The sequence below is a fragment of the Cryptomeria japonica genome, chromosome 8, assembly GCF_030272615.1.
Source record: "Cryptomeria japonica chromosome 8, Sugi_1.0, whole genome shotgun sequence".
Classification (NCBI taxonomy): Eukaryota; Viridiplantae; Streptophyta; class Pinopsida; order Cupressales; family Cupressaceae; genus Cryptomeria; species Cryptomeria japonica.
The window spans coordinates 402,081,348-402,103,600 of record NC_081412.1 but is presented as its reverse complement, the minus strand read 5'-3'; positions in this window follow the sequence as shown (position 1 = coordinate 402,103,600).

The window sequence follows — 22,253 nt, the reverse complement described above, 5'->3', positions numbered from 1 at the left end:
ATCAATTGGTATTAGAGCGTCCTCCAGGTCCTCTGAGTTATAAGCTTAACCACTTGAGGTAAAGATCCCAGTCAAATGATGAAGAGGGAAGGTCCAAAGTTTAACAGGGAAAATTTCAGTATTTGGAAAGATAGGATGAAGATATTCATTAGAAGCATGGGTGCTCAACACTGGAGCTATGTTGAGAATGTCTATGTTGCCCCTACCGGTACTCTCACCAATGACCAAAAGAGAGAGATACGAGAAAATGGGCAAGTCATGGAAGCCCTAATTAGTAGTTTATCTAACATTGAGTTTATTGATGTTCTGGACAAGGTAAATCCCAAAGAGGTATGGGATGCTCTTGAAAATATTTATGGTGGTGATGAACATGTAAAATAGGCTAAAGAAAAAAGCCTTTGAGGGAAGTTTGAAGATATGTGGATGGTTGAAGGTGAGACCATTCAGCAGTATGGAATAAGAATCAAAACTGTTGTTGGAGATATCAAGAGTGCAGGTGGTAAAATAGAAGATTCCACTATGGTAAGCAAAGTCCTGAGATCCCTATTTTCGGTCTATGCAATAAGGGTTGCTGCTATTCAGGAGCTGAGATCAATAGACAAGACTAAGGTATCCTTGGACTCCATCATAGCAAAGTTGACATCCTATGAGCTAAATAGTTTTGATGGCAGTGTTCAAAAGACTGAATCAACTTTTAAAGCCTCTTCTATACCATCGAAAAAAGGAAAAGAAGCTAGCACTATTGGTGAATCAAGACAGAGCAGAGAAATGGATGATGAGGAGATTTTGATGGCATTTGAAGCTCTCCTTGCCAGGAAACTTCCTAAAGGAACCGACAAATACAAAGGTAAGCTTCCTTTGAAATGCTTTTCTTGCAACTGGATAGGACATATTGATGTAAACCGTCCTAATAGCGACAACAAGGAAAAATTAGAAACGTTCAAGAAATTCAAAGGAGGAAACCAGAGAAACTGTTTTGTGGCAGTTGATGAAGGTGTCATAGACGAAGAGTCAGAGGATGAAGAAAATGAAGATATTGTGTTTGTTGTTGTCAAAGAAGATGTGTCAGAGAAGAAGGCTCTTGTCTCCCAGTTTGATAATTCCAATAAGTGGATCATTGACAGTGGGTGCTCTCGCCATATGACTGGTGACCAGAGCAAGTTTCTATCCTTGGAGGAGTATGATGGTGGTGCGGTTTGCTTCGGAAATGATGTACCATGCATGGTCAAAGGCAGAGGGTCCATCTCCCTGAATGGAAAGAGTAGTGCTGACAATGTGTACTGGGTTGATGGTCTGAGACACAACCTTCTGAGTGTTGCCCAGCTGAACGACAATGGCCTTACTCTGGAATTCAAGAATGGAGTTTGCAGAATCAAAGGAAAAGACGGTGAATTGGTGGCCACCGGCATGCAGACCAAAGGTAACCTATTTCATCTGAATGCAAATATAAGTACATGTCTTATGGCTAAATTTGATGATAGCTGGATATGGCATAGGAGACTCTGCCATGCAAACTTTGATAACATTGTAAAGGCCAGTAAGATCAAGGCAGTTAGAGGGTTGCCAGTATTAAGAAAACTGGATAATACCTTGTGCAGAGAGTGTCAATTGGGGAAAATATCTTCCTCAACCTTTAAAGGTAAATCTTTCACTGCTGACAACTTGCTTGATCTTGTGCATATTGATTTGTGTGGTCCTAAGAAAACTAGAAGTGTGCAGGGTGATAGGTACTTCATGATTCTCACTGATGACTGCTCAAGAATGATGTAGGTCACATTCTTGAAAGACAAGTATGAAGCCTTTGTAAAGTTTAAAGCTTTCAGAGCATTAGTGGAGAAGGAAAGCAGTAAAAGGATTAAGTGCCTGAGAACTGATCAAGGAGGGGAATTCACTTCCGATGAATTCAACAAGTACTATGAAGAACATGGCATCAAGAGGCAATTGTCTGTCCCCCGGACTCCACAGTAGAATGGCCTAGCAGAGAGGAATAATCGGACTGTGGTTGAAGCAGCAAGAACCATGTTGATTCAAGGAAAGGTAGCTCACACCTTTTGGAGAGAAGTGGTGAGCACTGCTGTCTACACAATGAATCGGGTACTCATCAAGAAAGGTAAGGATAAAACTCCTTATGAGTATTGGACCAGTAAGATACCCGTGGTTAGCTACTTTAGAATGTTTGGTAGCAAATTTTACATCAAGAGAAGTGAACACCAAAGAAAATTTGATGCGAAATATGATGAGGGAATATTCCTAGGATATTCCACCAAGAGTAAAGCTCTCAAGTGTTTCAACAACAGGACTCAGAGAAATGTGGAAAGCATCAATGTAAGAATTGATGAAACCTCTGAGAAAATTGAGGAAATCGGTATTAAGCAAGCGGTAAGTGAACCGGTTGCAACCTTCTAGGAACCGGATGTCAGTCAACCGAATACCAGTAACAGTGTTCCTACACCGGCAGATGTAGATGTTGATACTGATGGAGATGAAGATGAAGAAGAAAAGCAAGAGGAATCTATCAAGACCATTCCTCGGTATGTCAAGCTAAATCATGATCCTAAGTAGATCATAGGAGATAAGGATGCAGGAATCCTTACAAGAAGAAAAGTCAGAGAAAACTCGTGCATGATCTCTGAACTTGAGCCTAAAACATTCAAAGAGGCACATAAGGATGAAGACTGGATCAAGGCAATGGAAGAGGAACTTGACCAGATAGAGAAAAATGGTACATGGTCCTTGGTACCCAGACCAGAGCACAAAAATGTCATTGGTACCAAATGGGTCTTCAGAAATAAGCTGAATGAGGATGGCTCAGTGATTAGAAGCCAGACTAGTGTGCAAAGGATATGCTCAAGAAGAAGGAGAAGACTATGGTGAAACTTTTTCTCCTATAGCTAGACTGGAAGGAGTTCGTATGCTTCTAGCATATGCAGCTTTTAAAGGCTTCAAAGTATATCAAATGGATGTAAAATCTGCATTCCTAAATGGTGTACTTGAAGAGGAAGTGTATATAGAGCAACCGGATGGGTTTGCCCTATCTGAAGACAGTGACATGGTGTGTAGGCTACATAAAGCCTTATATGGTCTAAAACAGGCACCTAGAGCATGGTATGAATGCCTGCATTCCCATCTTGTGAAGATTGGATTTGAGAGAACAAGTGAAGATAGCAATATCTACTTGAAGTCTGAAGGAGATCAGATCCTGATCTGTGAGGTATTTGTTGATGACATTATCTTTGGTGGAGATAACAAGATGAGTCATGAGTTTGCAGATGAGATGAAGAAAGAGTTTGAGATGTCACTCATAGGGGAGATTAAGTTCTTCATTGGACTGCAGATCCAACAGATGAGAGATGGAATCTTTATCACTCAATCCAAGTATGTCAAAGAGGTGTTGAAGACCTTTGGCATGGAAGACAGCAAACCGGTTGGTACATCGATGGTGATCGGTTGTAAACTATCCAAAGAGGATGACTCAACATTGGTTGATGAGAAGGAATACTGATCAATGATTGGTAAATTGCATTATGTAGTGCATAGCAGACCAGATATTGCACATGCAGTTGGCATTACTACAAGGTTCCAGAAAAGTCCAAGAGAATCCCACTTGGTTGTAGTCAAGCGGATTCTTAGGTATATGAAGGGAACTATTGACTATGGATTGTGGTATCCATATAGCAAGGATTTCAACTTGAAAGTGTTCACAGATGCTGATTGGGCTGGTAATTTAGATGATCGGAAGAGCACAACCGGTGGTGCATTCTTCCTTGGTGGTAGACTGGTCTCCTGGATGAGTAAAAAGCAGAGTTGTATCTCTCAGTCTACAGTGGAAGTAGAGTATGTTGCGGCTTTCATGAACTGCACTCAGACAATTTGGATGAAGCATGTATTGAATGGCTTCAAAGTCCCTGTATATGAACCGGTAAGTATATTCTATGACAATACTAGTGCAACTAATATCTCCAAGAATCCGATTTTACATTCTAGAACCAAGCACTTTGAGCTTAAGTATCATTTCTTGAGGGAAAAGGTTAAGAACAAAGAGATTGCACTAGAGCATGTGTCCAGTAAGGAGCAGTTAGCAGACATATTCACCAAGCCTCTCCCAAAGACTACATTTACACACTTAAGAGGTGAATTAGGTGTACTACCCCTTCATGAGGTGAACTAAAAGCATATGCTCCACATCAGTCTGGTATTGCATAGTCAAATTTATTTTGGATTGATGTGTTGAAGGATGCTACTCCTCAGGGGGAGCAGCATAATGGAACAGGGAAGCTTGTGCCTCCACTTTGACATTGTTGTCAAAGGGGGAGAAGATGTGAAGCGGAGAAGATATCTGCAGAAATTTGGGGAGAAGAAGTGAAGCAGAGAGATATCTTTGTATATTGCCATCAATGCCAAAGGGGGAGATTGTTGGCATTATGTGAACCAGTATGAGGACATAATGACATTGTATGTTGTCATTGATGTCAATATGTTGCAGAGGTGTGAACCGGCATATGTGAGAACCAGTATAACACTGTGAACCAGCATTTGTGCCAAAGTGAAGCAGTGTGCTTGGTCAAAGGTGAACCGACATATGGTTATGGGAATCGACACATGGAAGAGTTGAATGACTACCAGTTCATAGTCTCAACTTTAGGGTTTCCGGTTGAAGTGCTTCAAGCCTGTGTGGCTCAATCGGTGACTTTATGCGATGAGTTAGCATGAAAACAAAGAACAAGATCGTGTTGCCACGTAAGCCCGGTGTACATGAAGGATCGTGCATGAAGAAGATCTTGCCTATCTACCTCGGGAATATGAGAAGACTATAAAACGGTGATAACGTGTGATGGGTTATCAGCCGCCATGAAAATGGCAGAAAATGAACGATGGAGATTAATGCAGCATGCTCAACGGTTAGGATTGAACCATTTGAATTCATTAACCTATTAGGTTTAGGGTTTAGGGTTTATGCTACCGACCTAACTATTTTTTATAAGGTCGATGTTGTGACTCTTTCTAGGGTTGTTGGCAAAAGTTGTGTGTGAGGATCCAAGAGAAGGGATACGTGATTCTTGCCAGACCAAAAGGAGAGAAGTGATACCTGCAGAGTGTAAGTGCAGAAGGAAAAGAGGAGCTTAAGTGGATCTGCATTGGCATTGAGTGTTGTTACCAGATCATTGTAATACTTGTTGATCTCTAACCACCTCAATAGTTGGAAAATCCCTTAATAGGGTAGCTTTAACCGGCTTGCTGAAAATCCTTTAACAGGGTAACTCTAAGCTACTGAGTTCGAAGTCCTTTAGCAATTGAGTTCTTGAAATCCTCTAACAAGGTAACCTTTAACAAGGTTTAACCCTTAATTGGGTATTGTAGCCAACCCTTAACCGGGTGATCTCTAACAAGATCGGTTCCTAGCAGAACCTATTGTAATGTCTCTAACCGAACAAGGCTCCTAACAGAGCGGACTTTCAAAGAGTTCAAAAATAGCTTGTGGGTATTCATCCCCACCGTGGTTTTTCCTAGTTGGGTTTCCACGTGAAAAATATGTGTGTCATGTGTGATGCTTTTATTTTGTGACGCTTTGCTATTTTTTGTTAAGCATATGATGGTTCTGTGTTTTATGCATGTCAATAAAACATGTTGAACTAGCTGTTATTATGATCTGATGATAGATCACCTGTTTATGCATAAGGATGAAATGGTAGTGTAGTATCAAGTTGGGTGAAAGGCTAAGTGAGTAACCAGTTAATGCTTGTCTCAGACATTCTTAGCTTTACCGGTTGCACTCTGTTTCAAACCAGTATCTCTGTCTGCCAGTCTTTTAAAGTGTTTACTGTCAAACCGGTTTAAGACTGTTGTTTTTTGCCTGTACTGATTCACCCCCCCCTCTCAGTACCGGTTTGTTACTATCTGCTTGAGTTATCATTTTCAACATTCTGCCTCCAATTTCTATAGAAACTTGCCTCCTTTATCTTAGTTCACAAACTTCTAGCTAGCACTGTCACCTGCAAAACAAAATCTCAACACAACCTTGCAGCATACCACTTCATGATTTGTTAGTGCCGAAAAAAAGACTACTTTTATATCAACAAGCTTTTAGTATACTTTCCACTACTGCTAATGCAACTAAGGCATCTTTTATATTGAGATAGCAAATAGCTCCTATAATGTTGACTACAAGATGAAAGATTACCCAGGTTACAATAACATTTGTGAGAAGTATACCTGCATATCACATAACCGACATTTCCATCTGTCTTATTATCCATGTTAGCACCTTATTTGCTACTTAAAATTATAATCAAAGAAGTCTCTTAAGGTAAATGATTCAATGAAAACTAAACCAAATAGGCTAGTTCCACGGTACAGTCTGGAACATAGTGATACAGTGATACTTACTGCATCTGCATACTGAAGATATATATATCCAAGAGTGACCATAATTCATACCTGGTTAGTCATATTTGAATGCTAATATGCAAATGAAAACATTATCAGTGTCCTTGCCCTTAGTTATCTATACTGTAACAATATCAATATCATAATATGCATGTTTCCGTGTATTTAGCATATCCAAGTCATCCCATTTGTCGAAATGTAGACATAACCAGGCATTTTTATAAAGTTTACTAACTATAGATACTTCCTTACCTATATAACAGAGCTAATTATATCTGAATTCAAAAACCTTGGTATGAGAATATCCTTATCCCTCGTTGTCATTTGTGGCTTCCGTACTAGAAGCCTGTGCCTCTGCAAGCCCCATGTCATTAGGGTTTTCGGCTTGTATCGCAGTCCAACGCTCGTCGATCATATAGTTGACCCACCATTCTCCTTTCGGTTCTTTTACCACACCAAGCCATTTCTTGAGGAATGTGATATTCCTTTTTATATCTGGTTGTCATTGCAGAAAGGATTTTTGATCCTTGATAGTGAGAATGGGCCTCTTAAAGTCTATTTTAAGTGATTCACCTTTATCAATGGCCTCATAAACCCTAATGTATTCTTCCGGGTAGGGGATACAAAGATTGTCATCTACACAATTAATGGCCATCTCTAGATTTACCAAGTATTTGTTGTTAAATATTAACCTGCATAATGAGGTTGTAACTACCTTATCCTCTCCCATTGTGAGTAGAATGGTTGCAAACCTAGCAGGGATGTCACTGTTAACTCGTTTCCTATGCTCTGTATTCATAATCTCATTACCCAAAATCCTCTTGGTCACATGGATGGCCAAATCATCCTCTGATCTCAAAATAACTGACCAATGTTTCTTAGATATCTCTCCAACAAAGGACATCTCTTGTTTTTCTGGGCACAAGCAAATACCAGAATCCATTATTTATGACAAAGTGCAGTGTTGGAGTGTAGGTGTTACCTCTAGATATATAGGTTTTTCTACTCGACTCTATCACCTGATACAGGGTTAACAATAAACCTCGGCTAAGAGATAAGCTATTATGTAATGAGTGACTCCTCACCTAATGATAGACAAGTATAATTATTATCGGATGGGTCTGACAGGTCTCCGTGTCTAGGATACCTTACTGGAGCGAATCTGGAGTTTGTTATTGTTTACTTATTAATGATCATCTGTTAACCCTTCACTCTAGCATCTCCAGTGCATGATTGCTTCAAGCAACCAAACGATACCCGCATAGGAAGGTCTAACATATGATAATTGATACTCAGATTATATGTGTCTATATATGTATTTCTATATACATATATAAATACATATATATATGGGTGTTTATACATATACATACATACATACATACATACACACACACATATATATATGTGTGTGTCTGTGTGTGTATGTTTATGCCAATTATACATATAAACGTTTGCATGTATTTATGTACATATGCCTAATGTAAATACATACATACATACATACATACATACATACATACATACATACATACATACATATATATATATATATATATATATATATATTTGTGTGTGTGTGTGTCAATTGAGAGCTAGAGAATGAATATGAGGATGTATGATGGTGAATTTTAAGATCTGGGTGACCTCAACTCTGTGTTTATCATTGATGAGCATATATATTCATATACACACACATCTCTCTCTCTCTCTCTCTCTCTATATGTGTGTGTGTGTGTGTGATATATATCATTGTGCATATATGTATATATATATATATATACACACATGCAAATATATAAGTATAAATATATATGTTTATAAATATATATGTTCATATATATCTATATATGTGTGTGTGTATATGTTTTGCATATATATATGCCGATGAGAACATGGGGATGAAAATAAGAGAATGTGAGAGTAGGAGCTGAGTGTACACTTGTACTACGATCTATATGTCTGTACAAGATGCCCATGGCTGCCCATGAGTTGCCTGTTCTGAGTGCACAAGGATCAAGGATGTGGTTTTATTCATTCCATCTGCCCCTATATTGGCTAGATTATCTACCAATGTGTTAGCCTCTCTATATATATGATTTATTGTGTAATCTGAGAAGCTTTCTAGTAATGATAGAGCTCTGTCCAGTAGGCTTCTAAGTTCCCAATTTGGCATTGTTATGGTTCTGATTGCATTGATTATAATGGCTGAGTCACCTTCTATTTCCAATTTGGATATTTTCAATTGTTTACAGAGGTTTAATCCTTCTATTAGGTCAAATATTTATGCCTTATTATTAGTGCATTGTCCTAAATATAAGGATTTAGAGCCAATGCAACTCCCATTATCCGAATGTATTATACAACCTGCACCTGCCAACCTTGGGTTTCCTCTAGATGCTCCATCGAAGTTAATTTTATACCACCCATTCCCCGAGGTTACCCATTTGCATGTTTTCCTTGCATTAGTTTTATATATGTCATCCTTCTCAGCAAAGGGAGGGATTTTAATCCCCTTCCACTGCTTTATGATAAAGTTATCCCAGTATGTAAATATCTTGTCATGTTGTGGGATGGTCGACTTCTTGTTGTTGGATATTTCTGTGATGGAGGCTTCTATCTTTGCTGTGAGATTCTCCACCTGCATTTTTGTATCCTTAAATATTCTCCTATTCTTCTCCTTCCATATTTCCTAGATGACTATAGCTGGACTACAAATCCATAAGTTGTGGAAAACAATGTTTCTTTTGATGATCGGCCAACCTTTGAACCACTCCATCAGGGAGGGAATAAGAACGCTTGACCATCCTAGTTGGGCCATTAGCCAGTACCAACATTTATGTGAGTAATTGCAGGTTGTAAAGATATGGTCATTTGTTTCCTCATTTTCCTTACATAAGAGGTAGATTGAAGACCCTTCATAACCTCTAAGTTTAAATTGTTCTACAATTAGGACCCTTCCCTGAATTGCAGCCCTGGCAAAGAATCCATCTTTTGAGGGATAGAATTTGTCCTAGCATAGTGTAGTCGGGATGTAATCCTTACCAATGTTTGCCTCATCATATATGGTTCTAAATTTGTCTTTACAGTTGTACTACCCATCCTTAGATTTAAACCATATTAGTTCATCTGACCTGTGTCTGAAGATTATTATTCTAAATTTGAGAATTTGATGTAGTTCTTGGAATTTACTATTCGCCATGAATGGGATGCATTTCTTTCCATTTCCATCCAATTGTCGATTTTGGTTCCATTGTTATATATTCTCTTACATAATTACCCCATAAAGTTTTCAATTGATCCTTTATATCAATAGTATCCATAAGCTTTTCTATCGGAGGATGTCCCCCCTGGAGTCTTCCTAGAACAAGGCAGATTTGTCATCGTGAATGCCCCAGGGCAGGTGACTAGATATGAGTGTGTGATATTCTTTTATGAAATTCCAAATTCTGGAACCCTTGGGTGGATCCATATCCCTAAATATTGCCTCCCTTTGATTACTCGTTAGATATTTGTTCCTAAGAATTCTGGCCCATTTGGCTTCTGAGGATGTATATACTCTCCAAGCTAGTTTTGCCCCTAAGGCCTTATTTTGCCATAGAAGTTTCCTAATCCCTGTGCCCCCATCACTCCTATCTCAACATATTTTATCCCATGATATTAGTTTGATTTTGTTCTTGTCCTTTGTACCTTGCCAATATAAGTTTTTGATTATTTGAGTTAGTTTCTTATAGGCCCCTTTCAAAAGTGGGATACATGATAGTAGGTAGATAGGCATCGCTGCCAAGACTGTCTTAATAAGTGCTAGTCTTCCTATGCTTGTCAGCCATAAACCTTTCTAGGGTGACAGCTTTTTCCTAACCCTCTCATTCAGGGGGTCTTAGAGTTTATTGGTTCTGATGCCTTTGTCCAAGGGCATTCCTAGATATGTAAAAGGCAAATGACCAATTTTGTAACCTAAAAATGATGTTATTCTAGATTCCTCCTGTACTGTCATGTTGAAAAAGAATATCTCAGATCTTTCCTTATTGACCATTTCCCCGGATGCCAACCCATAAGAGTGTAAGATTCTCTTGATTTCCTTGGCTTCATTCAACTGTCCTTTTCCCCGAATCATTGTATCATCAACAAATTGTTGGTGTGTGTACAAGTCTACACCTCCTATGATTTGGATACCTGCTAGCCTTCCATCTCTCTATGATGTGTCCAAGCATCTTCCTAGGGCTTCAGACATAATAATGAATAAAAATGAGGATAGTGGGTCTCCATGTCTTAGTCCCCTAGTTGCTCCAAAAACCCTTCCGGCTTCCCATTCAGTAGGATTGAGAACCTTGGGTTTGATATGCAGAAATGGATCCAATTTACCCATTGTTTGTTAAAGCCAAAATCTCTCATGTAACTACAAAAAAATACCAATCAACTTTGTCATATGTCTTTGAATATCTAGTTTTATCATCATATTAGGTTGTCCTTGGACCTGACTGGAGTGGATAGCTTCCTGGACTATAACTATCTCATCCAAAATTGATCTATTGGGTACAAAACCAGTTTGCTCTTCTGATATTATGGCTGGCAATAGTTTTTTCAACCTATTGGCCATGACCTTTGATAGTAGTTTATAAGTCATGTTGCATAAAGAAATGGGTTTGAACTCTTCCCATTTTGAGGGGTTCTTTTTCTTCGGGAATAGGGCTAGGAAGGTGTTATTGATTTCTTTCAGGAACTTCCTTGTATTTCGGGAAGATTCCAGGGCATCAGTGACCTCGTCACCTAAAATGTGCCAACATTTTTGAAAAAAATTGATAGGGAAACCATCCGGCCTAAGGGCCTTATCACCTTGGAATTGAGATAGAGCAGTTTTAACTTCTTCATGGGTGATTTTGGAATTCAACATATGATTATCATCATTTGTTATTGTAGAGTAATATTTTATTAGCTAATAATTATTTATTTAATTATTAGTCTATTATACTCTATGCTTAAGCTAATCTTAGGAATCTTATAATTCTTTAGGGTTTTCACCTTTAGGGTTTCGAGTATCCTTTTATAAGGATTATCTTTTTGTATTTTCATAACAATTGTAATTATTGAATTGCATTCTTGTTGCACAATCAATATGACTCCTCTTTTCTGGATCTCTGAATTCTGGCCTCCATAGCTTTTTTGCTTCTCTCCTTTTATGACAGGTTTGCATGCAGGTGATCTTTGGGAGTTGTAGAGTTGATTTTCCCTCAACTCCAATAGTTATTAATTTGGGTATGTTTTTTAATAAGGCCCTATTGTTAAGAAGGTTTGAATGCTCCTAGTTATTGAGAATATTTTTAAAATACTAGGTTGCATCTTCTGCAATAACATTTTGTTTCGTAATGATCTAACCACTATTGATGGTGATCCGAGTAATTTTGTTTACTACCCTTTTGAGTTTGACATTGTTGTGGAAAAATTTAGTGTTTCTGTCTCCATCTTCTAGCCAAGTTTCTCTAGATTTTTGTTTCTAGAATATCTCTTCCCTGGCCAAAATATCCTCATACTCACATAGAAGCTTTTTTTTGCCTCGTATGTTGTTTGAATCATCCCATGTTGCATAACATCATTATTTAATATTTTCACTTCCTTTTCAATTCTTATCTTCTCCTTGAAGATGTTTTTGAATTTCTTTTTGTTCCAGTCTAACAGTTTATGTTTAATCTCTTTCAGCTTTGAGACAAGACAATACATTTTAGATCCCACAAAGACACCTTCATTCCACCATTTCTGGTTATTAGGGAGGAACTCCTCATGTTTGAACCACATCAGTTTGAACTTGAATGGGCGCCCAGTTAGCTTTGATTCCCCCATTAATTCTAATAGAACCGGGTAGTGGTCAGAGCCTAACCATAGCAATATAGTGGTTTTTAATTCAGATTTAAAGTTAGTCAAGTCTCCTTTGAAGAAAAATATGTCAAGTGTTTCAGCAATATTGGAAAATCCCTTTCTTCTGTTATTCCATGTGTGGAATCCCATCTCAGTCTTGATTTCCAAGATGTTGTTATCACTTATCCAGTTAGCAAAGTCTCTTTGTGGTTGTTTAATGGTCCTTTATCCCACCACTTTTATATGTTGTATACAAGATGGTGTTAAAGTCACCACCTATGATGATGTGCTTCTCATCCTGATTTTTTAAGAATTGTTATATTTATTGCCAAACTAATCTTTTTTTGTCTGTTGGGATTGGACCATAGACATTCAAGATGATAAACTCAAGGTTTAGGCTAAGGAATCTTACTTTTCCAGCCATCCAATTCTGGATTCTGGCATAGCATGTAAATGTGATTGAGTTATTTTTCCACATTATTTCCACCTACCATTGGGTGAATTTTCTACTAAAATTGGTCATGTCATCCTTTCCCAATTTTGTTTCTTGTAGCATTACTAGGTCCATAGCAGATTTCAATATACTGCGCTTAATTAAGTGTTGTTTGTTAGGGGCCCCCAGGTCCCTAACATTCCATGTGAGTATATTTATTCCTTTACAGGGGGTGGGGGAGACTTTCCCGGACCCAACAGATTTGTGATTTTGGTATGCCCCTCCACTTCCCCATCTATTTTCATCTTGTCTAAAAAATACTTCTGACCTATTGGCAATGGATTTGCCACAGTCTGGATTCAATTTATCGCCTACCATCTGGAGGATGCCTCTGTTACACGAATTTCTTTGGTTGTTGTTTAATACCATATTATTTTCCCCTTCTTTCATATTGATTAGTTCTTTGATTATGAATTCTCTCTCCTCATTTTCATTCAACCCTTCCACAACAAGAGAATAGTGCTCCATATTGGGAGAGTATAAGATGATCTCATCATGTGCAGCCTCAGTTGAGTTATTTCCCAAAGACTGAGGTCTAGGGGGAGTCCATTCATAATATAATTAGAGAGTGATGTTATTGTTTGCAACGTCTACCAAAGCATCATTGTAAACCTCGTCTACAAATTCTTCTACTAGTTTTCCCATTAAGTTATCGATTACGTTGTTTAATTCCCTCTTAATTTGATCCTCATGCCTACACTCAAAGGACTTGTTATTATGTTCTATCTTGTCTGTATTATTTCCTACACGTAGATCCAAGGGAGGAGGGGGGTTGCATTATTATATACCTCTTGGGGGCCATTATTTATGATGAAACCGCCCATATCATTGTTAAATTGAATATCCACTATGTCAAACATTTCTTTATGCTTATCTAGTTTCGAGGCTTGAGGCTTCTGTATGCTAGGTTTAGTCTTTTTGCAGAATAATAAATTCTCATAGACTGGGCCATGATACCATACTGGAGATAAGATATAATTGCCATCTACTGTATCTAGGGTTATATACTTTAAATTCTTCATGCCATTGTCTACTTTTATTAAAATTTTGATATCGGATTTTTCTGAGCAATTCGCTTCTATGGCTATGAATTTGCCTAATTTATCCCCAATTTCTATGAGAATTTTAGCATGCATTAATTCAACAGGACCATTATGAATTTCAATCCATTTCAAGGTTGATTTGAATTCAAACTTTTTAGCATTGAATTTGGATTACCATTTGATAAAATTGAAATTTACTCCTTTATTAAAAAAGATGCTCCTCATTCAATAACTTAAATTTTAGTGATTTCTTATGACATTCAATATACAGAAAATTATTAGCTAGGGTAGTGATACTTACCTGTCCTTGGAATGTTTCTTTCCACCATTTGGCTATTTCTGCAAGGGGTTGGTCATTTCCTCCCACTTTGCAAAAAGCCCATGCTCTTCGCAATAATTCCTCAACTCCAGGGCGGCACTGGGAGTAGAAATCTCAACATAATCCAAGTTGGGAGTTACCGACTTTAGGGAACACTCACTCCTTCTTGCCTTGAGGGCATCATTACTAACATGGTTAAGAGAATTCCTAATCACCGAAGCAAGCTCGATGTTTTTTACATTGTGGCGTTGGTGTGGAAGGGTCGTTCCTCCACCACTGATAGGTTTTATGAAACCCTTCACTTGATTGATGCATGGTTGTGAAATCCATAGGGGCTTTGCAAGGGATTGACACGGGCCACATGCAGTCACCCTAGTTCCCAAGGAGATGTGATTTACCTTTGTGGCGCAGTCTGGGATTCGTGATGTAATGGGAACTGCCCAAACATTCAATAGATCTATTGAAACCCTAGCCTCCTTTCAGCTCTAGTAGCTCGCCTACTTTTCACTATTTTACATGGTTGGTTCTGCAGAGGGGGAGCCCTACCGGTAGATAAAAGAGTTCCTGCATTGTGAATATTGAAACCCCTATTCCAGTGACTGCATTGTTTGACGAAATGCAAAGCCATTTATCCTATTTCTAGTCGAGAAATTAATTGATACCTTTATTAGAATTAATTTAATTTATAGTTATTTGTCTAATTAAAATGTAGAATAATCATTGTAGCATCATAAAATTGCAACCCTTGCAATTTTGATCATGTTTTAGGTCCTCACCTTGGCGACTGCATCTCCCTACTCAATTGGGACCCCTTTTTGCATCATTCTTCCAAATCTCCTCCTGTTTTAGCCCTTATGTCACCTTATGACCCTGTCCATGCCCCAAAATAGGGAAAGACAGGGGCATGGGGCCCCTATCCCCCTTAGTCAGGGGCATGGTGCCCCTATCCTCCCTCTTTAGGTGGCCCCAAAATGGGTCCATTTGACCCTTCACCCTAATTTTCTCTTTGGGACTCAATCTCCCCTATGCCGGCCTTCGGTGAGATAAAAATTATCCTCCTAGGAAAGTATAAAAGGGGGATCTAGTCCTCTCATTTGGATAAGCGTAGATAGGCAAAATTCAGGAGGAGGCCTTCACTATCATCATCAAGCGTTCAAGTGTTCAAGTCTTCAAACATCTCCTCCTTCATGTGTCTTCTTCATTCATCCATTGGAGAAAAATTACAACATTCATTTGCAAACATGTGTGTGTGTGTTAGGGTTTTGTCATGTTACATGCCATTTCATGCAACACTTGTGATTACATTCAAGAAGCAAAGCAACCATCATCAAAAAATTGCAGATCTACAAGGTATACATTTTCATTATTTGCATTTAAGCATTTTCAATTACTTTCTTTCAAGGTTGATTCCTCAACCAAGGTTTGACTAAGGAAAACCCTTATCCACAACCCTTCTTCCCTTCTTTCCTATGTTTAGGTTGCAGGTGTGCAATTGTAATTGCAGATTTAGGCTTCATTTGCAAAGACGGAAAAACCCTTTTCGACTTGCGGATTTTTCGGAGGACCAGGTGCAACTTCAACCTGGTCCTGACAAATTTTCTCAAAATTTGTAGGGTAGATCTGTTTCAGTCTAAATATCTCAAATCCGAAGTTACAACGCAATCCTGAATCGGTAGCTCCTTATTTCACCCATTTGTCTTCATTTTCTGCATAGTCAACACTTCAACTCTTCTACTTAAAAAAGAGGGTAAATTTCAATTAGTATTCAGATCCTTATTCACTCTAGGGTTTGGATCTAGTGAATTCAACCCCTCTTTTGAATGTAAAGTATCTCCCAAGTGAAAATCATCCTTGTGATTTCCTTTCTCTCTCCTAGGGGGGAATCACTAGGGTTCAATTTTCTACTTTACAATCATATTTTAAATTAAAATCTATTTGATGCACATGAAAGGGGAACAAGCCAAAAACAAAGTTCAAGTGGTCAATATGTTAGTTTCAACCAAAACCAAAACAAATAAACTTCAAACCTTCACATACATATCAAAAGAGAATAAAGAAGAAACAATAGAAGCATAGCATATAAACAAGAGTTAGAAACTCCCTAAGATGCTCCCTTTATGATCTCTGATGTCTCTCCCTTGTTCTTCTCCTCTCCAAAATCCAAAAGCTTGCTTGAGTGTAGCCCTTAGTTTTTAGCATGAAGCCATGGATGCCAAATGAAGGATTGAAGGTGGTTGAAAGTGTAGTTCTATGGCTATGCAAATGCACAAGCTAGAATTGCTAAAAGAAAGCTAAGTGAAATGCTTATGCAACTATAGTAACAATGCTCACAATGCTTCATCCTTTGCATGAGGAATGAGGCTCCTTTTATAGGCAAAATAGTTGATTGAAGGGTCAAGATTTATTTGGCTTAACAAGGGCTAGGATTGCACGAGAGAGGCATGATCCTCAATCCATGTTTGCAACTTCCACCAATGCAATGGTGACAAGTTGCATCATGAGAGGGCTTGAGAGGAGAGGGAAGAGAAATTTAATGCTTGAGGAGACATGAGGATAACCTCATGTGGTTGGGTTATTTTTGCTATTTTAAGATTAATTTTTTCTTATGTTAAATTTTTTTTTTTTTGGTCAATATTTTAATTATTTATCTTTTTATGAATTTATAAATAATAATTAAAATTTCTTGGAATTAATTTAATTTATAAATATTTGTCTTATTAAAATTTTAATTAGTGTAGAATAATTAAATTTGAATTTTTATTTTAATTTATATAGTAAAATAAATTTCAAACTTAAAAACTCAATTATAAATTATAGAGTGAAAAATAGAAACTAACTTTTTATTACTCATTTTGTGCCAACAATCCATAATATCACATGCCTATGGAGAGTTATGCTTAAGATAGCATGTCATTTGATTAAGGCTTTTGTAATTCATCTTTAAGATCTTTTTCTATATATCCCTTCATATATCTTAATCGTTTTATCTCTCCATGTCCCCCTCTCTCATTGTATCCCTTGTTCTATCTCTATTTCTCCCTCTTTCTCTTTCTCTTTCTCTTTCTCTCTCCTTCCATATCTCCTCTATCTTACCCCCTCTATCTTTTGCAAGTTATATCTCTCTATCTTTTCTTTCTATACATATCACTCTCTCTTTCTATCACTTTCTCTTCTTCTCTCTCTCTTTCTCTCCGTCACTCCACCTTTTTATATCTCTTTACTCTCTCCTAAGTCTATTTCCTCCCTACCTCTCTATTTCTCTGTATCTCTCTATAACTCATGTATACACACATCTCTCTCTCTCTCTCTCTCTCTCTCTCTCTCTCTCTCTCTCTCTCTCTCTCTCTCTCTCTCTCTCTCTCCCCTCTATCTCTAAATATTTATCCCTCTATCCATACATCTCTCTCTCTCTCTCTTCTCTCTCTCTCTCTCTTCTCTCTCTCTCTCTCTCTCTCTCTCTCTCTCTCTCTCTCTCTCTCTCTCTCTCTCTCTCTCTCTCTCTCTCTCCCCCTTATCTCTAAATATTTATCCCTCTATCCATACATCTCTCTCTCTCTCTCTCTCTCTCTCTCTCTCTCTCTCTCTCTCTCACTCTCTCTCTCTCTCTCTCTCTCTCTCTCTCTCTCTCTCTCTCTCTCTCTCTCCCCTCCCCCTCTATCTCTAAATATTTATCCCTCTATCCCATACATCTCTCTCACTCTATCTTCCTATCTCCCTATATATCTAAATATTTATCTATCTATCCATGTCTCTCCCTCTTCTCATCCTAGACCTCTATATTTAACTCTTTTCCTCTCTATATCTATCTCTCCATATTTTTTTTATTTCACCTCTCCCTCTATCTGTATCTCAGTATCTCTATCTCTTTCTATCATTGTATCTCTCTACCTCTCTTTAAATATCACTTCTTATATCTATATTTATCTTTCTATTACTCCTTCTCCCTTCCTCTCTATATTTATCTCTTTCATATAAATTTTTTGAGGAATATTCTTATCCAAATTTTTATATGAAAGAGATTAATATATATGTTTATATTCTCCCCTCCTCTATACACTATTATTACTATTTTTTGTTGTTGGCAGGAATATTATATTTTTGAGGCATTCAAGTTATTTTATCACATAAAATTAAAAAAATAAAGAAAGAATCTTACAGTTTATAATTATTTTTTTAATTTTAAATAATTGTAAAAATACCATTTATTGGTTCATGTTGAGAACACACAGTGCAAATATCCAATTTGTATTTTTTTTTTTCATAAATTGCATGCCACTTGAAAGACATAGTCACTATTATATATATTATAGTAGGTATTTTCTATTGTAAGGTGGAAAGGTAAATTTAAATTATTTTGTCTTCTTGAATGACATTTCTAAAATCTATAAAGCAAGTTATGCACAAATAAAATTTGATATTTATTAACTTGTCTCATGTTGGAAATGTATTGCCCCTTGTAATATCCTAACTACATATGCTCCTTTACATTTTGTTTTATGTTCTAAAACATTAATTGCAATAACAATATTCTAAAAATATAGCTAACTACAGTTCACATAATAAATTACATTATTTAACCATATTCGCTAAATCACAATAGAAACTAGTCACAATGTATCTCTTTTTATAACATGTATGAGTGGTGTGAATTATAAATCATAGACAATCTCAAATATTTTTGGTCAATTTTAAATTGTTTGGATCTCAATTTTTAGATTCAATAGAACTCTCTATTTATGAACTTGAAAATGATGAAACATTAAGTATATTCCACATCTATTGTTCTTTAGAATCACATTGCAAGGTTTTCTAAATGACTATAACTTGATGTCTAATAAGTTATATTTTAAAGCATGTTTATGGTTGTATATAATTTACTCGTGCCCCTAATTATTTTTTAGTTGATTTTCACAATAAATTTTATAATCAACTAAAATATCTAGAATTTTTTCAACATTTATTGTGAAATTGTACTTTTCAAACTTAATCAATATACTTTATACATGAAAATAATTTATTGCAGTTGATTGGAAACTATATTATATATATATTAAATAACTATCCACTTTTTTTTTTTTTTTTTTAAAGTTTGTCTAAACTACCTTCAATTAAAGTGATGATTTTTAACTTAATATTTCAAATAAATTGAATATATAAAAGACTTGTTGATTCATTATAAAATTGTCTAAAATTGCTCCAAAAAAAACTCTTGTAGAGGATGACTTACATGCATTCCAAGTGCTTGAAAATGAATCTACACCTTACACTATTTGGTTACTTGATCTTCTTAAATGTTCCTTGTTTTCATTTTAAATTTATTGTTATTGATTTGTAGTGGTGGGCATAATTTAATGCTAGACAATAGATAATATTTATTTTGTTAAACCCCCTCTTAACCAATTTAATGCAAGAATTAATGAATGTTATGTTAATTGTTTTTTACTTTTGAAATTTGAAAGGATAAAAATGAGAAAAAATTGGAAGTGGATCAAAGTGTATTTTGGCATAAAAGATAAGTGATTCTAAATATAATGTATGTTAGATGGCAATTACACTGAACCAAAAATTATATGTCATGCATTTCTTTCATGAGACTGTAACACTAATGTTGGATAATGACAACAATTGGTGGTTAATGGCAACAAAAGAATACAATAGAAATTTATAATTTTGTCTTACCTTTTAGAATAACAATTTCTCCTTATGAGCATGTTCCTAATTTCTTTTATGGAATTAAGGAAAGGAAGCCTTATGGGAATGTTCCTAATTTCTTTCAATGTAAAGAGGAAAATAAGAATTATAGATTGCAAGAGAAATTGGTGTGGATTGCAAATTGCAAGAGCAATTGTAAAGATGATGTTGTGAATTGTAAATTCATATTGTAAAAGTGATAGCAGTACCTGATAGTGGTAGCTAGCTATCGAGTTTGTTATTATTATTTTTAGCAATAAGACCTTGTCCCGTGGATGTTTCCTTGATGTTTTATCAAGGTTTTACCAAGTAAATCGTTATCTTATGTGTTATTCTATTATCCCATTTTATTCTCTTTGTTATTTCTTTGCAACTATTTTGTGCTGCAATATTTATTCTTTTGGGGTTATGCTTCCATTTCCACAACAAGTGGTATTAGAGCGATTACTTTTTCAACGACTGTATTAGGATTTGGTGTTGAGTTTTGTAGCATCAAATGGAAAGGGTTTTGAATGAAGGTTCGAGGTGGATAAATTTAATGGAAAGAATAACTTTGAGTGTTGGAAACTTAAGATGCATGATTTGTTAGTGCAACAAGGATTGCACAAGGCATTTGTAAGGAAGTTAAAGAAACCTACAAATGTGCTTAATGAAGACTGGGAAGATTTGGCATTGGTTCTTTTCAATATTGTGGGAGAAGAAACAACAAAAATCTTATGGAGTAGACTGGAGTGCTTCTGGTGGGTTCATGGTTTTAGCCCATGGTTGCATTAAAGCACAAGATTTTTAGCCTTTGGTTGGGTCTAAGTTGTGGAGTTGGGATAGCCTGAATGCTCCTAGACAACTTGATAGGTTTTGTAGTTTTCCTGTTTCTAAAAGTTGTGGGTTTTTTAATCTTCCTTTGAGGAGATGATAGATCATGATGTCATGGTTAGGTTCCTGATTTTACAATTGGAACATTGACAGTTGATCATGTTTTAGCTTTTTGTGGTATTTATTACATTGATCATTTGCTTGGGAGCTTCAAGAGAGTGCAATGTTGTATTTGGAGCTTGGCATGGATTGGTTGGTTATAGGTGCTTTGCAGGTAGAGGTGAGGCTTGGAGTTCTCTTGTGATTAGAGACATGTGTTGAGATTTTAGTAGGATATATGAGGAACCCACACCTTGGTTGGACATGAACAGGTATTAGGTAAATTATTGTCAAGGTGGAGATTGTTGGATAATGACAACAATTGTTGGTTAATGGCAACAAAAGAATATAGAAATTTCTAATTTTGTCTTACCTTTTAGAACAACAGTTTCTCCTTGTGAGCAAGTTCCTAATTTCTTTTATAGAATTAAGGAAAGGAGGCCTTGTGGGAATGTTCCTAATTTCTTTCATAGAATTAAGGAGGTTGTTTCTATGTTGGATGTTGATTCTAATTTAGAGATATTTTATATATCTTTGTTGTCATGAAGGCAGTGTAGAGAGGAGAACATGAATTTTAGATTGCAAGAGAAATTGGTGTGGATTGCAGATTGCAAGATAAATTGTTAAGATGATGTTATGAATTGCAAATTCATATTGTAAAATTGATAGCAACACCTAATAGTGGTAGCTAGCTATGGGGTTTGTAGTTGTTTTCTTCGATCAATAAGAATACTGATACCTTGCTCCATGGATGTTTACTTGATGTTTTATCAAGATTTTACCGCGTAAATTGTTATCTTATGTGTTATTCTATTATCCCATTTCATTCTCTTTGTTATTTATTTGCAACTAATTTATGTTGTGTAATAATTGATCTTTTGGGTTTATGCTTCTGCTTCCATAACAACTCACACATGTAAGGTTTAGATTCATTTATCAGAGCTTGCAATGCAAGCACAACATCCCATACAAAAGATTTAACAAGAAATTTGAGATTCATTAGAAAAATCTATTGATAAAAATGAGATTCCTTCATCTATCAAAATTTATGCATTAAATTTGTTTAAATACAAAGATGTGATAAAATATCACATATCAATTGATTTTTGTAGTCACATAAATCTATCTATTTTAATTAAATGAATATTTGCTATTTATTTGATTAATAAACCCACTACCAATAGTTAATTAAATTAACATTTAATTAATTCATCCTCAAACATTCTCCTATTAATTAAATAAATTGTTGAATTTATTTCAATTAATTCATTAAACCAAATTCACTATCAATTAAATGAATAAATCCTATTTATTTAATTTAATTCCCTTTCCTCTTTTAAATAAATAATTAAAACGTTTATTTAAATCATTTTAATCCCCCCCACTTGCATTCTCCTAGAAATGCAAGTTGCAATCACAATTTGAAATAAATTAATTTTATTTTAATTTAAATCCTATTTTCCCTCACCCATCAAATCCACTTGCAATCCTAAATCCCCTTCTAGACCCTTCTAACCACTTTCTAATAATTCCTAATTAACCTAATCCATCCCCTAAA